Source organism: Miscanthus floridulus, chromosome 10 (genome assembly GCF_019320115.1).
Source record: "Miscanthus floridulus cultivar M001 chromosome 10, ASM1932011v1, whole genome shotgun sequence".
Taxonomy (NCBI): domain Eukaryota; kingdom Viridiplantae; phylum Streptophyta; class Magnoliopsida; order Poales; family Poaceae; genus Miscanthus; species Miscanthus floridulus.
In genome coordinates, this window is record NC_089589.1 from 48,326,529 (window position 1) to 48,344,983 (window position 18,455).

Consider the following 18,455-nt stretch of genomic DNA (forward strand, 5'->3'; position numbering starts at 1 on the left):
ATAGTTGCACATCTAGATATTTTACTTTCTTGCATAGGTTTTGACTAGGTGGAATTAGAGGCCAGAGTGAGAAGTAGATTTTTAACTTGCCTAATTCACCCCTCTCTTAGGCGTCACGGCCCCTTACAGCCCCCTATTAGGAATTTATTAAAAAAAGTGGGAAACATCCAGATGACTAATGAGGGGCTCATCAATTTGATTTGCTTGAAGGATAATGAACAAACTCTTTCCAGAAGATTGATTTGTAATTTTGAACTGATCGTTGAACATTCCTGGAAATTTTATCATTGCGTGCTGTCCAGAACTCCAGTGGACCAACACAGTGTAATTAGCACTTCCATAAAGAAAGGTAACTGCAGTTGTGTAAGGAAAATGGACCCTAGGCCCATTTACTTTGGATTTTGATGTTTGATGACCAACACAACCAAATTGGACTAATGAATTTGCAAGTGATTGTTTTGTAGTTTAATAGGATGCAAGACGTGACTTGGACGAAGGCAATGTGATGATCCGAAGATCAACACCATAAGCAAGACCTTAGAAGCACAAGAGAAGACTCAAGATATCAAGCAAAGTCCAAGCAAAAAGATAGGAACCAAGCCGTACGTAAGATCGCGAAGAAACAAACTCACAGAAGTGACCGGATGCTGGACCGGACACTCCGATCAAGAGGCTCGACAACAGGCGCGACCGGACCTTGGCGACAAAATCGACCGGACGCAGGACTACAGAATCCAATCAAGTACAGAGAGGTTCTAGAGCGGCAAAAATGCGACCGGACGCGTCAGGTGGCATGTGACCGGACGCTGGCAGCGTCCGATCAGTGGATCGTGGCTCCAACGGTTAGGACGACCGGACTCGTCCGGTCAAAAGCGGAAAAGCAGGATTTCATCCCCAACGGCTACTTTCTCAGTGGGGCTTATAAATACAACCCTCAACCGGCTATTTGAGCAGTGTGGAGCTAAGGAAACATATCTAGGGTGTTGATGCACCATTTTACTGATCTCCACTTGCATAGTTCTTAGTGTTTCATCAGGTGATTAGCATAGGTGCTTTGCGAAGCGCTTAGGTTGATTTGACCACCGTTTATGCGCTTGCTCTAGGTTTAGGCCTAGTGTTTAGTGAGGTTTGCATACCTCTTACCACTCGGTGCTTGCGGGCACCATTATTGTACATCGGAGGGGCTTGTAGTCTTGCGAGATCACACCAACCGTGTTTGTGGTGTGGCCGCCACCGTGTACCGGAGGGAACAAGGTCCGCAGCATTTTAGCCGGAAGCTTGATAGTGAAGACGGTGGGGAGCATCCGGGAGAGCCTTGCCGGAAGGCACGTCGGAGACCCACTTGCGCGTGGGGAAGGCCTGAGGCTATCCACAGAGTTACCCGACTGGGAGCTTGGCCCTTGCGAGGGATTTCTTGCGAGGGGCTCCAACGAGGACTAGGGGGAAGCTTGCGTGCTTCTCGATACCTCGGTAAAAATACCGGAGTCATCGACAGGAGTTTGCATATCTCTACCTTGCTCTTTAGGTTCCGCATTTACATTGATTGTATTACTCCTTTTATGGTAGAGATAGCAACACACTAGCAAAACCGTAGTTGCACATTTAGGTAGTTTATCTTTTGCATAGGTTTTTGCCAATGTTAGAAAAAGAGGCCATAGTTTAAAGTTAGAATTTTAAGTTGCCTAATTCACCCCCCCCCCTCTTAGGCGTCACGGTACCCTTCAATTGGTTTTGGAGCCGGTTGGCTCAGTTTGGACCTTTGGTTTAACCGTTGTTGAGCCGACGCTATTTAGAGTGGTTGGAATGGATACCTCTAGGCCTCCGCACTTTGATGACACTAACTTCCCCTATTATAAAGCTAGAATGGCTTGCTATCTTGAGGCGGTTGATTTGGGAGTTTGAAGAGTCACTCGTGACAGGATGAAACCCATTAAGAATCCTGATAAACCCATAAAGAGTGATGAAAAAAATGCATTTCAATGCTAGAGCTATAAATTGCTTGTTTGAATCATTTAGTATGGATGTGTTTAACCAAGTGTTCACTTTAAATACGGCACATGAAATTTGGTTAAAACTTCAAGAGCTCCATGACGGCACATCTAATGTCCGTGAGCAAAAACATTGTCTAGCTAAACAAAATTATGATTCCTTTAAAATGAATGATGATGAGCTTGTTTGTGATATGTATTCTCGTTTGAATCTAATTATCAATGAGCTCCATTCAATAGGATTAACAAAGTTAGATAATGTGGACATCGTGAGGAAGATCATCTCCATGCTACCACAAAAGAAATATGCAAGCATCATCACCATCCTTCACAACATGGAGGACTTGAGCACCATGACCCCGGGGATAGTCATTGGCAAGATAGTGGCATTTGAAATGTCACGTAAGATGGTTCAAGAAGAAGCCTCTTCATCAAGCAAAGGCAAAGCCCTTGCATGTAGCGAGAAAAAGAAGATGAAGGGCAAGCAAGTTGAGACGAGCTCAAGCTCAAGCTCCTCAAGTGAAGATGAGGAAGAAGAAGAAGAAGAAGATGCTGATGATGATGATGATTCAAGTGATGATCATCAATCTTCCTCCTCCACCTCCGACCTTGATGAAGAATCAAACTTATCAACAAGGTGGAGAAGATGATCCAAAGGCTCAATGTCAAGGGTGTGCCCATCCAAATTCAAGATCTCATCTTCACCAATCAAAGAAATGAGCAAAGAAAGAGAGGATGCTATGGATGCGACGAGTTGGGGCACTTTATGGAAGTTTGTCCAAACAAGCCCACACCCAAGACAAAGAAGAAGGCATGCAAGAGCCAAGCCCTCACTTCAATAAGGTCATGGGATGATTCTTTAAGTGAAGAACACTATCACAAGAGGCGAGGGCGCAAGCACTCATCATCAAGCTCTTCTTGTATGTGCCTTATGGCACGAGGTAACGAAAGCTCATCCTCTAGTGAGAGTGATAGTGATGATGAAATGCATTCTTATGATGAAATTGTGCAACAAAATCTTAATTATGCTAAAGTTTGCACTAGTCAACAAAAGAAGCTTAAAAAATTAAAAAAAAGCTAAATAGTTCACAAGAAGCATACAAAATTTTGCTTGAACAATATGAGAACTTTGCTAATCTTAATGTTGAACTATCTATTAAAATTGAGCAACTTAAGGCTAGTGCAACAACAAATACATGCACTATCAATGATGAGCAACTTGTAAAGAAAAATGAAAGATTAAAAGAAAAGTTAGCTAGCTCATAAGATGTTTATGAAAGTTTGCTTGCTAAAATGGAAACCATGTGCAAACATTGTGATGAGCTAACTAATAAAGTTGCTAATCTTGAAGCCGTTAGTACAACCCCCACCAAGGCATCTAAAAAGAAAAACTCTATATTTAACATGCCTAAAAGGGATGCTTCTACTTCTTGTAATAACTTATGTTTATACTCATCTTTGTGCAACCAAGTTTGTGTTGAGAAAGTTGTTGTAGATACATGCACACAAGAGGTTGCGAAGGAGAATGAGCAACTCAAGCAAGAAGTAGCTCGCCTCACCAAGGACTTGACTCAAGTGAAAGGCAAGACGCAGCAAGCCCAACTTCATCAAGATAACACCGTCAAGGGAGTGAAGAAACTTGATGAAGGACAAACTGTGGTTTGCTACGTGTGCCACAAGGAAGGTCACAAGTCCTATGAGTGCAAGATGAAGAATGGGGAAGGAGCAAAGAAGAAAGAGAAGAAGCAAACAAGCAAGCTCTCCAACACCTACACCAACAAGGTGGACAAGAAGGCCTCCACACCATACTTGTTAAAGAAGAAAAAAATGACAAGGTGGTGGCCGTCAAGGTGAACAAGCAAGCCAACAATGGGGTCAAATGTTTTTGGGTGCCAAAGGAAATCATTTCCAACATAAAGAGCACCAAGAAGGTTTGGATCCCGAAAGAGAAGTGAGAAGTCCGATGAACTTCGGGGAATTTGGAGATTTGGCAAAGTATAGATACATTTCATGGGGTGCATCATGATGGACAAAATCATTGCCAAGTGGGTGAGTGAATACTATGGACCCAAATTTCCCTTCCCATGTTAGGTAACTAGATTCAATTTCCTTCAAGTAGTATCAATTTGCATTTCCTACAAGTGGTATTACTTACAAATTGGTATCTTTAAGCATCTAGTTACTTTTCATGCCTATGTTTGTATTTACATGCTTATATCTTTTGTCATGCATACACTAGGTATATCTTATGGTAGGCTTGCTCGGTTTCATTCTTAACCCTTGGAGCAAACCTACATGGTTTAAAAATGTTTAGGAGCACGTCACATAACTTGTCTTTTGATTGTTCATCTAATATGTGCCAAAGTCTAAATTATAGATAATTTCTCCCGAATATCATCTTCGAAAATGATTCTCACATTCATGAGATGTCATCTTTCAAGTGGTATTATTGATTCTAAAATCAATGTGCATGTTTCCTACAAGTATTCCATACTTGTGTGCACAAATTTAGGGGGAAGTTACTCTACAAGTTGGATACTTTGAGACTAATATCTTTTCAAGCTTATCATGTGTGTAGTAGTCTCATTGCAAGGAAAATAGAGTCCCCGGAGTTAAGCGTCATACTTCAAATATCCACCACCTATTGCAAGTGGTACAAATCAAATTGGTTTTCACATGTGTATTTCTAAACTGATATCATAATGTTGATTTCATTTTGATATTTATATGCTTTCTCCATGCATTATATAGATTAAATTCCCTTGAGCAATAATTTGCCAAATATGCATATGCCTTGCTTTCTACCATATGTATGCATATATTTAGGGGGAGCTTAATCTATATAATGTGAGAGTTAAATTTTGTGACCTATTCCACTCTACACACAAAGGATCACAAAGTTTGACCCTCCATTGTGCTACTAATGTCTTCCTTTTTGGTGTTTGATTCCAAAGGAGGAGAATTTAAAGGACCAAAAGCAAGCATTAACTTGTAGGGCCATAAGCTAGATAATTTACAAGTGGTAATGGTCCGAGAAAGGGAGGATAACGGATTATGGATTAGTCTATGTAATGAGGAGAATTTGTAGGAAGCAAGGCTTAAATCCTTAATGCCACATGGGGACATTTTTGCAAGAGCAAGATAAGTTTTTATGTAGTATCTTTTAGTCGTACAAGAAGTATCTTTTTAACATCATATAACCTTGCCCCTTGCATTGCATCCTAGCAAGTAGGTAGTTTTTAAATTTCAAAATTTTATTATTTGTTTGCTTTGGTCGTGTTGTCATCAATCACTAAAAAGGGGAAGATTGTAAAGAAAATGGACCCTAGGCCTATTTACTTTGGATTTTGGTGTTTGAGGACCAACACAACCAAATTGGACTAATGAATTTGCAAGTGATTGTTTTGTAGTTCAATAGGATGCAAGACGTGACTTGGACAAAGGCAACATGATGATCCGATGATTAACACCATAAGTAAGACCTTAGAAGCACAAGAGAAGACTCAAGATATCAAGCAAAGTCCAAGTATGAAGATAGGAACCATGCCATACGCAAGATCGCGAAGAAACGAGCTCACAGAAGTGACTGGATGCTGGACCGGACGCTGGAGGAAAGTGACCGGACGCTCCGATCAAGAGGCTCGGCAATAGGCGCGACCAGACGCTGGACCGGATGCTGGCGGCAAAATCAACCGGACGCAGGACAGCAGAGTCCGGTCGAGTACAGAGAGGTTCCAGAGCGGCGAAAATACAACCGAATGCGTCCGGTGGCATGTGACCGGACGCTGGCAGCGTCCGATCAGTGGATCGCGGCTCCAACGGTCGGGACGACCGGACGCGTCCGGTCAGGACGTGATCAGTGTCCGGTCAGTAGCAGAAAAGTGAGATTTCGTCCCCAATGGCTACTTTCTCAGTGGGGCTTATAAATACAACCCCCAGCCGGCCATTTGAGCTGTGTGGAGCTAAGAAAACATATATATGGTGTTGATGCACCATTTTAGTGATCTCCACTTGCATAGTGCTTAGTGTTTCATCAGGTGATTAGCATAGGTGCTTTGCGAAGCGCTTAGGTTGATTAGACCACCGCTTATGCGCTTGCTTTAGGTTTAGGCCTAGTGTTTAGTGAGGTTTGCATACCTCTTACCACTCGGTGCCTGCGCGCACCATTGTTGTACATCGGAGGGGTTCTAGTCTTGTGAGATCACACCAACCGCGTTTGTGGTGTGGCCGCCACCGTGTACTAGAGGGAACAAGGCCCGCGGCGTTTTGGCCAGAAGCTTGATAGTGAAGACGGCGGGAAGCATCCGGGAGAGGCTTGCCGGAAGGCATGTCGGAGACCCACTTGCGCGTGGGGAAGGCCTGAGGCTATTCACGGAGTTACCCGTCCGGGAGCTTGGCCCTTGCGAGGGATTTCTTGCGAGGGGCTCCAACGAGGACTAGGGGAAAGCTTGCGCGCTTCTCGATACCTCAGTAAAAATACCGGAGTCGTCGACGAGAGTTTGCATATCTCTACCTTGCTCTGTAGCTTCCGCATTTACATTGATGGTATTACTTCTTTTGCGGTAGAGATAGCAACACACTAGCAAAACCGTAGTTGCACATTTAGATAGTTTATCTTTTGCATATGTTTTGCTAAGGTTAGAAAAAAATACCATAGTTTAAAGTTAGAATTTTAAGTTGCCTAATTCATCCCCTTTTAGGCGTCAAGGTACCCTTCAAGTTGATCTCTGAAGGATGAAAGAGTAACAAACGGGTCACTATGCTGATGAATGATAAGGCCGAGACTGGCCCAGCAAGGGACCCGGGATACATCATTATAATTAGGTAATCTTAACCTACTATTACTAATTAGACCTTCATTTTGAATTCTTATCACATAAGATAGATGCTCTACAAAGGTAAATGAAGAATACTCTAAATGAACCGACAACAATAGCTATTAGATTATTCTATTTTTGGAAAAAAATAGCTACCTTTCCCATTATGGAATATCGTAAACGAGCCCTCTAAATCTGTATCTTAATTTCCCAACCTTATAGTTATGAAAAATATATGAAGTGAAACCCTGACTTTTAATCTAAACTACTCATCTGTGCCACTATGAAAATAACCTATAAAGTAACACTTCGATTTGCATACAAATTACTTAGCCTCTCATTATTCACTTTTTTTTAATAAAGGAAGGATTTTATTATAATCCACGATCATAACATCGAGTTGATACAATAATTGTGAACCAGTTGTGGCCTTTGCATAAAAGCACACAGCCTAAAAAACAAGATCCTGACACTCTTATGACTATCAATCCTAAGAATAGATCGCCACCCATGTGTCCGGGAGAAAAATATTGTGACTGTCTAGGGCCAATTGTTGAAATGCAGGTGCAACCAAAGCCTTTTGGAGGACAACCCATGTGCGGAGCTAATGGATATGTATCACCTGCAGAGGAGAACAAGTATATATGTTTCTTTTCAATCACCAAATCATTTTTGCATAACAATTGCGACCAACAAGTGGTTGCCTCCCCAAGAGAACTAAAAGTTTTAAATCCCTTCCAAACCCTCAAAGCAACTCCCCAACATATGTGAATACTATACGGTAGAGGGCTTAAAGCAATATGTATGCAGCCCCAAACCAGGCGGACATAATGACATTCGAAGAAGAGGTGCTTAGTTGTCTCATTTTTGTGGCAAAAGCAACACTCTATACTGCCTTGCCAATTACGGTTTAGCTAAGCTTATCTTTTGTCAGAATCACTTCTCTATGAAGATACCAAAGAATTTTTTTTTATTTTAAGTGGATCCTTTAATTTCCAAATGATTTTGTTTAAGTTGGGAACATCTAAGTGATTCAAAGCTGAATAAAGGGATTTTACCTGAGAACTGACCCTTTGGATCCAAATCCAGTGAAACAAATCTTGCTTGTTTGTAAGCCTGATATTAGCAATGCGAGGAAAAAAGTTCATTCTAGACTACTAATTTGGGTCCAATCAAATCCTGTCTCCTCGAAATGTTTAGAGGTGATGTACTAAAGACCTCGACTACCATAATATGGTTGTGCGTCTAGCTATATTATATCAGCACAGATATTCTTCCCTCAAAGTTGAGTTTCCCAACCAATTCATCCTTCGAAAATCTCACTTGGGACCCATCTTTGATTGTGAAGATCCAAAACCGAGAAAATCTTGTTTCACCTTCATAAGACTACTAGCTCATGAATTTCTTACCCCTGTTGATCTTCTGGCTGACAAAGTATGCTCCATTTGACAAGACGATGCTTCTTCTTTTGGTTGTTACTTTGCCAAAAAAAATCTAGAGCGAAAGTAGACTAATTTCTTCAGCACCTCTCTTGGAATTGTAAAAGAGGACATCATGTACAATGGTTAACTATTAAGCACTGAATTTATCACAGTTAGACGTCCCCCTGTTGATAGTTGTTTTCCTTTCCAGCTGCTTAACCTCTTTTCGAAGTGCTTCCACCAACTTTTGCTAATCTTTATTCCTCAGCTTTCTAAAATGAATCGGAGTCCCTAAATATGTCATAGGAAGATCTCTAGGTTTATAACCAAAAGGTTGAGTATATTGGTCTGCTACTTCCCAGGCCTCGCCAAAGCAGTACACTTCACTTTTATGTAAATTAATCTTAAGACTTGATACTTTTTCAAAAGCATAAAGTATTATCTTCATGTTTCAAGCTTGCTCTAGGTCATGTTCCATAAAGAGAATAGTGTCATCAACATATTGGAGAATTGATAAACCACCATCCACTAGATGCAGCACCACTCCACTTAACTGCCCATACTCTTTGGCTCTATTGATGAGGACCATTAACATGTCAGCAACAATATTGAACAAAATGGAGATAAGGTCCCCTTGAATGAAGGTCTTTCTATGTTTGAAAAGGTGTCTAATCTCAGTCGTTTACATTAATTGCTACACTCCCACCTGTCATAAAAGTTTCAACCTATTTGATCCATTTGGGCGAAAGACCTTTCATGTGCAGAGTTTGTAACAAAAACGCCATCTAACATTTGTCATGAGTTTTCTCAAAATCGATCAATTTTAAAAATGACCCCATTTTGATTCTTCTGGTGGAGCTTCGTGATGAATTGTCTCATGCATGATAACAACCCCTTCAAGGATGTTGCGTCCTCTCATGGAAGCCATTTGAGTTGGGCTTATGATGTCATTAGCCACCATATTAACTCGATTAATAGCCACTTTAGTGCTAGGGATGAAACTGGATCTAATATGATAGGTGTCATGAATACTGAAATACATGTATTCGTTTCTTTCTAGAATCTATATTTTTGAGACATCAGCTACAATACAATATGTAGAGAGGTAGAGGGCAGGTAGGAACCCTTACACATACGGCCGAATCTCGGCGAATGGCCCCGTCACCCAGCAATTCTTTACGCATTGTAGATCTAACTATTTGGTACATGAAGCAGCCAAATTTATTAGTTGATGCATAAACTAGAAAATGCCAAAGCTTCTTGCAAAAGATCATTTTTCATTAGGGTAAATATTTTGAATAGGAAAAAATATTCAGAGGTAAAAGACAATAGTTTTTCATAGCCATTGAACTGTGTTAACCACAACTTAAGATAGTGTGCCATAGCAACTACCAACTCAAGAGATAACCATTATGTGAAAGCCAAAGCGAGAGAGTCATCATGTGAAAAATCAGAATCCTATACATACATGCATTTAAGCTCCACACATCAACTGATGACAATGAAAAACGACACAATCTACTTATAAGTCATGGGAACAGAAGTTTGTTCCCTTGACTTTGAAACCGCTGGGTCAAGGCAGTCCACATCAACGTACACTCCATTTACATCTTTGTTTCCCCAAGTTTCTGCAGGGAAAGAATAAGTTGAGCTTGGGTTTTAATCGTTAACAGTGCACATTTGAGAAATTCAATAAACACCTATGTTGTTACAGTTCCTTTTAAATTAAGATTATTGGCGATGACTTGTTAACTGAGAATATCAACCGAAGTTGTCAGTTTTTTCAATGTGTTCACGATGAAACATACGCTCATTCCATTGATTAATAGTATTGATATTTCTACTTGAAACCCTGAGATGAAATAAAACACAAGTACCTATAGCAGTCACCTCAAAGATTTTCAGACACGGCTCTAACCAATGAATAAGATATCGAGTGATTGCCTCCAAAGTCCAACACACGAACGGAAAACCTGAAAACCAGAGCTTTTGGTAGGTCATAGGAGTTGGAGTAGGATGTACATGTGTGCCTTCATAGGAGTGTGTGTGCAAAGTTGTGTGTATCTATGTTTGAGGAGATGCATTAGTGTCGCTTAGCGATAAATTGGTAGATATAATAATTTGTTATGATTTATGAGTTATATATATATAATAATTTGTACTTTTAATTTAATTTTTTTATTTATAATAGCTTTGGAATAGAAAACTATTGGAGATGAACATTGCTTGTCTAATAAATTTTCAGTAATTCTTGGTATAGGGCGTTCGTCCGCACCAGATGCTCCCAATGGTGGACCATCCGCGCCGGTCCAACGACTGATCCACTCGCCCCCAACTGTTCAAAAAAAAAACTCACCTCACCGCAGTGCCATGCTCCACCACGCGCCCACGCTGCCTCGGTGACCGTGCTCTCAACTTCTCCACCGCGCCAGAGCGCGGCAGCCCGTCTTTCTCCCTCTCCACCACGCCTCTCGCCCGCCGCGGCTGATCTTCTCCACCGGATCTACCGCGGCCTTCTCCATTGGAGCGGCGAGCTCCGCGCCATCGACAAGCTCTACACCGGTGACCTCTGCGCCGCCGCGAGCTCGTCGCCGGCGCTGGCATCGAGCTCCGCAATGACGAGCCTCCATTCGTTCAAGCTGCAAGGTGACGTTGCGCTTAACGCACATGTTACAAAGCGTATGTTTTAAGTGTTTCTGTTGTTTCAAAGGTATGTTGCGAGTGTTTCACGCGGATGTTGCAAAAGTAGATCAGAATGTTGCAATGGTTGTACACGCATGTTGGAAGTTTCTGTTCCCACTATTTCATCTGTTTTTTCAGTGTACGTTGCAGGTGTGTTTGTTGCATAAGTTTCACACATATGTTGCAAGTATTTTGTCTGGATGCTGCTTATGTTTTACAATGGTTTTTAAGTGTTTTTTCATGTGTTTTTGCAAGTGTTTTATATGCATGTTTAAGTGTTTCATCAGCCTTCAGACGTATGTTGCAATTGTTGCATCTCGATGTTTAAAAGTAAATCGGGGGTTGCATCTCCCTCCCTCGCTTTCTAGTGCCTCGCCTTGGTGTCTCCGCCTCCTCCCAGCGCTGGCTGGGCATCTGCCGCCCTCTCCCCCTCTTTCTGGATGCTGGTGACGTTTGGGACGGTGTGGGTCCCATGTGGGCGTACAAAATGATGCCGAAAATGGCTGCAGACGCGGGCCCCGTCTGGACGCACGTCTGGGCGCTAGCAAGTCCGATAAATTTTTCTCTATATAATATTTTCTCTTTATATAGTATATATAATAATTAAATTTTTTAAGACGTCACCGGAGGGGTGAGAGCCCCACCTGAATTTTTTTTTCCATTGATTCGGGTAAACTGCTGGATGGAGAGTGCCGGGGCACCTAAAAGGTCGGAAGAGGCAGTGTCATTGACATACATTTAGGGGAGGGGAAGAGATTAATGCATTACAAACATTTCAGTTTGGCTCTAGGCCACAATAGTTTTCAGGACCGGCACTGCATAAAGGTGGAGTAGTAAACTTAATCTTGGTGACAAAGAAAATTTTACCAAATCTCAACGATAAACGGGATTATCTTGGAACTTTATCGCTATACATGGCCATCGGGCCGTGCCGGCCCGGAATGGTGTCGTGCCTCAACGGGCCGCCGTGCCTGTCGGGCCGTGGCTACACCGTGCTCGTGCCTGGCCTTCGGCCCAAGGCATGGCCCGTGGGCCGTTTAGCCGTGCTGTGTCGCCCGTTGGGCACGGCCATTTTCACCGTGCCGGGCCGGCCTACAGCCCGACAGGCAAAAAAACACCTCCAAAAAACCACCAAGTGCTGAAACACTTCATTTTCAAATTTCAACAAACAAAAGATCACATTTTCATTCACATTCACACACAGTTATCAACATTCACATTCATACACAGTTATGAACTGATCTGATCAACATTCAACATTCACATTCACATTCACACAACTGTTAACTGATCAACCGATCAAGTTACCATTTTCATTCACAGTGACAGACTGACAGTTCACATCACAGATCACAGCACAAAGACAAAAGGAGACTAGATTATATGAAAATGATGATCAAAAGGAGCTGTTTTGTGCAATGCCGCCTCATTAAAAACTTTTCTAGGTAAAACTCACCCTTGTGAGAAACCATAAAAAGGAAAAAGAGTGCTGCCAGCTCAAAGTCTTAGTCTTAATGTGTTATTACAAAAGCCAACAGTTGTGGCAAAGTTCACAGAATGACTGTGGCAAAGTTCACAGAAACAGAATGACAGAATCAGAGTCCACACTCAGTCACTCACTCTTCTTACTGTCACAGACACACAGACTCATAGTCACACACACAGCATCACAGCACAGCACAGCACAGCAGACCAGCAGTCCAGCATAGCACCAGCCACTAGCAAAAGACCAAAACTCCAAAAGTACCTGCAAAAAAAGAAGAATCCAATCAGTCCAAAAGTATTGAGTTGATTGAGTCATAGTATTTAGTTGAGATAGACAGTCAGTACCTCTCAGGCTCTCCTCTCTCCAGTTCTTCTTCACTTGTTGTATCCAGCACAGCAAAAGAAGTCCAAAAGTACATGCAAAATTGTACATAATTCATGTTATTGTTTTGCCATTAATGTAAATAGGCTGGTACTTATAGTTATAGATTTGAGTTGAGTACCTAAGAGCGAGAGGAGAGGTTCTTCACTTCTTCTATCCAGCACCAGCAGCACTGCCGCTGCCACTGCCGCTGGCTTCGCCTTCACCATCAAGGAAGAGGTTCTTGAATGCCTCCTCCAGGTCCACATCCTTAGGTGCATGCTGTTCTCTTCTTACTGCTTGCTCCTAGTCCTTCATGCAGGTGAGCATCTCCACATGCTCCGGCAACAAGCACCGCCATCGGTCTTCGAGTATCCTAGCTGTACAGCTGAAACAAGACTCGGAAGAGACACTAGATACAGGAACAGACATGATATCTCGAGCCATAATAGATAGGATTGGATAGGTTAGCTTATGGTCATGCCACCAGAGCAGTATGTCAAAGGATTCCTCATAACATGTGACAGTGTCACTGTCCAAGTAAGCTGAGAGCTCACTGACACCAGAACCAGATGGAGTAGATGAAGATGAGGGGGAACAGCCAGAGCCAGGGGAAGCACCAGGATCTCCAAAGATCCTTCCCCATACCTGCTTTCTCTTACCACAATGAGCTGAAGGTTGTGAAACCCTTTGAGTCCTAGCTGCCCCACCAAATTTCTGCTCATACTTGTTAAACAATTTGTACAATTTAGCTTTGACATCACCATAGTATAAACTATAACTGGATCCAGTATGTTGAGCAAGCAATTCAAGCACATTAAAGAATCCTTTGATCTTAGCTCTAGGATCAAGAATGAATGCATATGAATAGAGCAGTAGAATTTTCTCCCAATATTTAAGAAATTTAAGCTTCATAGGATAAGCAATCATTCTAAAATTCTGATCTGTTTTAGCTTTATGCAGATGCTCAGCAATGTCAAGGATATGGTGCAAAACAAGTGGAGCTGTGGGATAGTAAACACCAGACAAAACAATAGTAGAATCATAAAAGAGTTCTAGGAACACCATTATCTGTTCAGCAACATACCAATGCTGTGCAGTCAACAATTCTAAACCATAATTAGAGTTAAGCCACACAGAAAATACTTCTTTGTATGGTAGCAAATGCTTAAGCATTAAATAGGTGGAATTCCATCTAACATCCATATCCAATCCAAACTTTCTAGGCCTTATACCCTAAGCAATACAGTATTTTTTGAATAATGCAATTCTTTGGTTAGAGGAATTCAAAAAGTTTATTGCAGTTCTGAAATCTTCAGTAAAATGTTTCAACCTCTTCAAGCCAGATTTGACAATGAGATTAATGATATGACAGGCATAACGCTGATGCACAAGCAAATACTTGACCTTGTGAGGATCATCACGTGTAGGTGCAGGATAAGAACCCAAGTAACCAAACAAGACAGGTTGCAAGATATCATAAGCCTTAGAATTAGCTGAAGCATTGTCTAAAGTGATAGCAAAGATCTTGTCAATCAACCCAAACTCCTCAACCACAACAGATATCTTCTCAGCAATGTTTTCACCAGAATGTGACACCTCAATTAGCCTAAAACCTATAACCTTTTTCTGCAACTCCCAATCAGCACTAACATAATGAGCAACAACAGAAATATAGTCCTCCTTAGCATTACCAGACCAAATGTCAGATGTCAAAGACACAGATGAGCAAGCAGGAAACAAAGAATTCATAAGCATAGAACGTTGCTCAGCAAACAATTTACCCATATCTCTAGTAGTGGCCTATCTGGAAACCTTCTCAAATCTAGAGTTATGAGCACGCTTAATGTAATCCTCCCAGGCCCGTGTCTCACCTATGCCTAATGGAAGGTCCAGCCTAGCAATCAACCGGCACAACTCAATACGAGCAATAGCAGGGTCATACACCCAGTTATGCAAACCATTAGCATTCAGAGCAAGCCTAGACTGGACCCTCTTATCGTTATCATGTTTAGCCTTGCAAGATTTCTGGTGCCTTTTCAAATGACCAGTGCCAGCAGCAGATCTAGCAGTATACCTCTTGCCACACATTTTACATATAGCAGCTACTCATATGTTATTTTCCTTAATGTCAGTGACATCCTCCCAAATAGCAGATATGAGCTTACCACCACCACCAGTCGATGAGGTACCATGAGTGTCAGTGGAGGCTGCCACCCCACCATCGTCATCGCTGGCATCGAGATCAATCGGATGGGTGCCATCACCATCATCGAGATCGATGCCGAATGTAACAGAACCGACCAAATCATAAGAACATAAGTACAAAAACAATCATCGAAGTGATCAAATTCCTGTACTTAAGCTCCCATAATCCCGGTAGTCCAGAAATCACAAAGGATTTTAACCAACTCTCGACATACAAACCAAGACCGTAGTGATTCAACATAGCACATCATTTGTTACAATATTTCACAAGTAGCATTCGGATTACATCCATCAAAGTTCAAATAGAATATTACAAACCAAGTTCAGATTTGTGGAAGCAACATAGTTTAGTACATAACTTCATAGTTTCAAATACATTACCAGATCTAAGTCATGTCCCACAAAAGCATCTTTAGGTACGAGAACTAGGAGAGACCGCGCCCAACGGTCTAGTCTTCATCCCCAGCTGGGAGAAGGCAATACTTGCAGCAACCAAAGTAGAACTGGTCATCTGCAATAGGTGGGAGATAAACCCTGAGTACGAGAAGGTACTCAGCTAGACTTACTTGTCAAAACCAGAAATAAAAGACACCAAGGGTCATGCAAGGCTTATGAGGTGGGCTAGCTAGACACAGTTGTATAAAAGAGCTTATGAATATAGTAACCAATTTAAACTTCGCATCAAGTTTATCATCATTTACCTGTCCACTAGATTTGCACCTGTACTAGAGCACTCACTTATTAGGAGCAAACAATATTAACCATAGCAGGTATAATAAGGCTGTCATAATCATATCATCATTTCTGAACCATTATGTTATTTAGTGTATCTACATTGGAGATAAGCCCGTCAAGTTCTCACTAATTGGGAGAGACGGCGACTCAAATCGAATTACAACTCAGCTGAGGGGGTATTCCTAACTCTCACCCTGGCATACTTTGCAAGGGTAGCCGTGGGTCACCTTTGGGACAACTCAGGAACCAAATTCGCGGGTTCAATCAGCGCCAGCGCTCTCAGGGATTACCCTTCTACCAGGACGATTAGGACTTTTAAATCACCTGCCCTTGGACTCACGCCTACGGCTCCCTTCCAAGGTGTACTTTATACTTATCGACTCCCGGCCTGAGGTGAGCTACTTGGCTTCGTGGTCGGTCTCCAGACCCGGCCAACTAAGAGAGAGGCATGCGTTCAACATGAACAGGAAAGGCTCCAAGATTCAGTCCTTAAGTGACACAGACGGAGTCACTGCAAACCGGTAAGCCTCTGCCCAGTCTTCAATTCAAATTAAGACAGGTTCTTTTCCACGATAGCAAATATAGCCAACCGTGCCATATGTATGTCCCTATATCTCACAGGTGACAGGAAATCACCTGACTTCTACCGCGTTTAAGCAGGGCTAAGCACTACACGAACCTGAGCTACATAGGATTCAAGGTATCAATATCTAGACAAGGATTGGATAACCAATGCAGCAAGTGTTCGCATCCAACACCTAAACTTAATGCAACATTATATATATGTAACAATAATACTTTAACTGCATTTTGGAAATTAGGAGGCTTAATATGCTCCAGGGCTTGCCTTTCACAAAGTTGCACGGACGGTGATCCGGGCACTCAACGGCAACCTCGTCTGGCACTTCTCCTGAGGGCTGCACCTCTTGAACCTCCGGTGTTGGCTATTGCTGCTCCCCGCTCGGTTCCTCGAATTCCAACAGTGTCACACCTTCCAGTACACCTATTGCATGCTGATGCACAAGATAAATATCATGGATGCATAAGGAATGACATGATGCTCATGATGAATGGATCACAGTAAGTGTTTAATGAAACATCACTGGACACTCGTTTACCGATTAAGAATAGCTCTATTCAAATCACTTTAAAGCGTGTATCTAACTTAACTTGAAGAACAAGATCAACTTACCTAACTTGCATAACCTAAGATAAAGATGCTCATCTTCAGTTAAAGGCCTAACACCTAGAAACATAACCACAAGCTTAGGAAATAGTAAAGGCATACTTAAATCAATAGTTAAAGTTTCGTATGCAAACGAGCAGTCCTTTAATTCAATCACAACAAGAGTTCTACAATTCCAAATGACTTGCAAGAGGACATTCTGGAAAGCTTATGAAATTCTCTACAAATCATTTGTAAACATCAAAGCATGATTCTTACGTTAACCAAATAAAATTAAGGTAAACATCGAATCTGTCCAGAAATGACTGGTTTACTAAATTAATTATTTAGTGATGATGCAAAAGCATAATTGGACCAAACCAAGTTTACCAACTTGTTGCACATACCAGAGGAACATCAGAAAGTATAGTGCCAACTCCTAAATAAATTATTTAATGTCCTTTTCTAATTTATTTAGTGAATTAGGTGATTAAAGCAACATATAGCAAATCTATTCAGAAAAATATACAAAAATTATAGTAGCTATCTCATGCTTCACATAGACTAACATAAAAATTTCAAAGCCATTGGGCAAGCAGAACTTGCTGTATCTAAAATAACAGGTGGCATATCTATTTCTAGCATAATTAGGAAACCATAACGAAAATTGTCAAGCAACAGATTTCACATTTTTCCTAGCATCATTCTAGCATAAGAATAGCACTCACCAAATTTTACCTTTACTGGTTCTATAAAAAAATTATGAAAATTCACACAAGATCCATCCATGCAAACAAGAGAATTTCCTACAGTGTCCAAAATATATGAAAATTTAACTACAAGCTATTCATGATATGAGTAGTACACCATAAAAATTTCATGCCATTTGGACCTACATAGAAAAAGATATAATTACCCCTATTTCCTTCATGATTAAAAGAGATAATTAGCAACTACATTTTTTTATACAGAACATGGCATAAATTATATTTTTAATATAAACTAGACATTATCATGAACTCAACAAAATTGGAACCACATCATTTGAATCTACCAACTAGGAGATACACATTTTTGAAAATGTACACAAATCTATGAAAAAGAATAAACAAAACAAAAATGAAAACCTAACCCTACTGCTGGGTCGGCCCGAAAGCACATGGCGGCCCGTGAAGCACGCGCTGGCACGGCCCAGAACTTGGCGTGGCCCACGCTGGCTCCCGCCTCCGCTTCAGCGACTGACACGCTGGCCCCGCACGATAGAGAGACAGACAGGGGAGGGAAAGACGGACGACGGCGTAGCTCGTCGCCGGTGGTAGCTCCGGCGAGGTCATCGGTGCTATGGTGTTCGCCTCACCCATGCGCATCTAGGGACACCCTCAATTGTAGCTATTACCGCGGCTAAAGGGGGTGGCGACGGCCATGGCGGCGCACGGCCATGGCTTGGCCGGCTCCGGTGAGGCCCGACCCCGTAAGGCGCGGCTAGGCTTGGTACGAGCTTTTGGAGTTCACTACCAACCTAACAAGCAAGGAAGAGGGGATGGGAAGGCCGCGGTGGCAGTTGGCCACGTCGAGCGCCAACTCCGGCGAGGT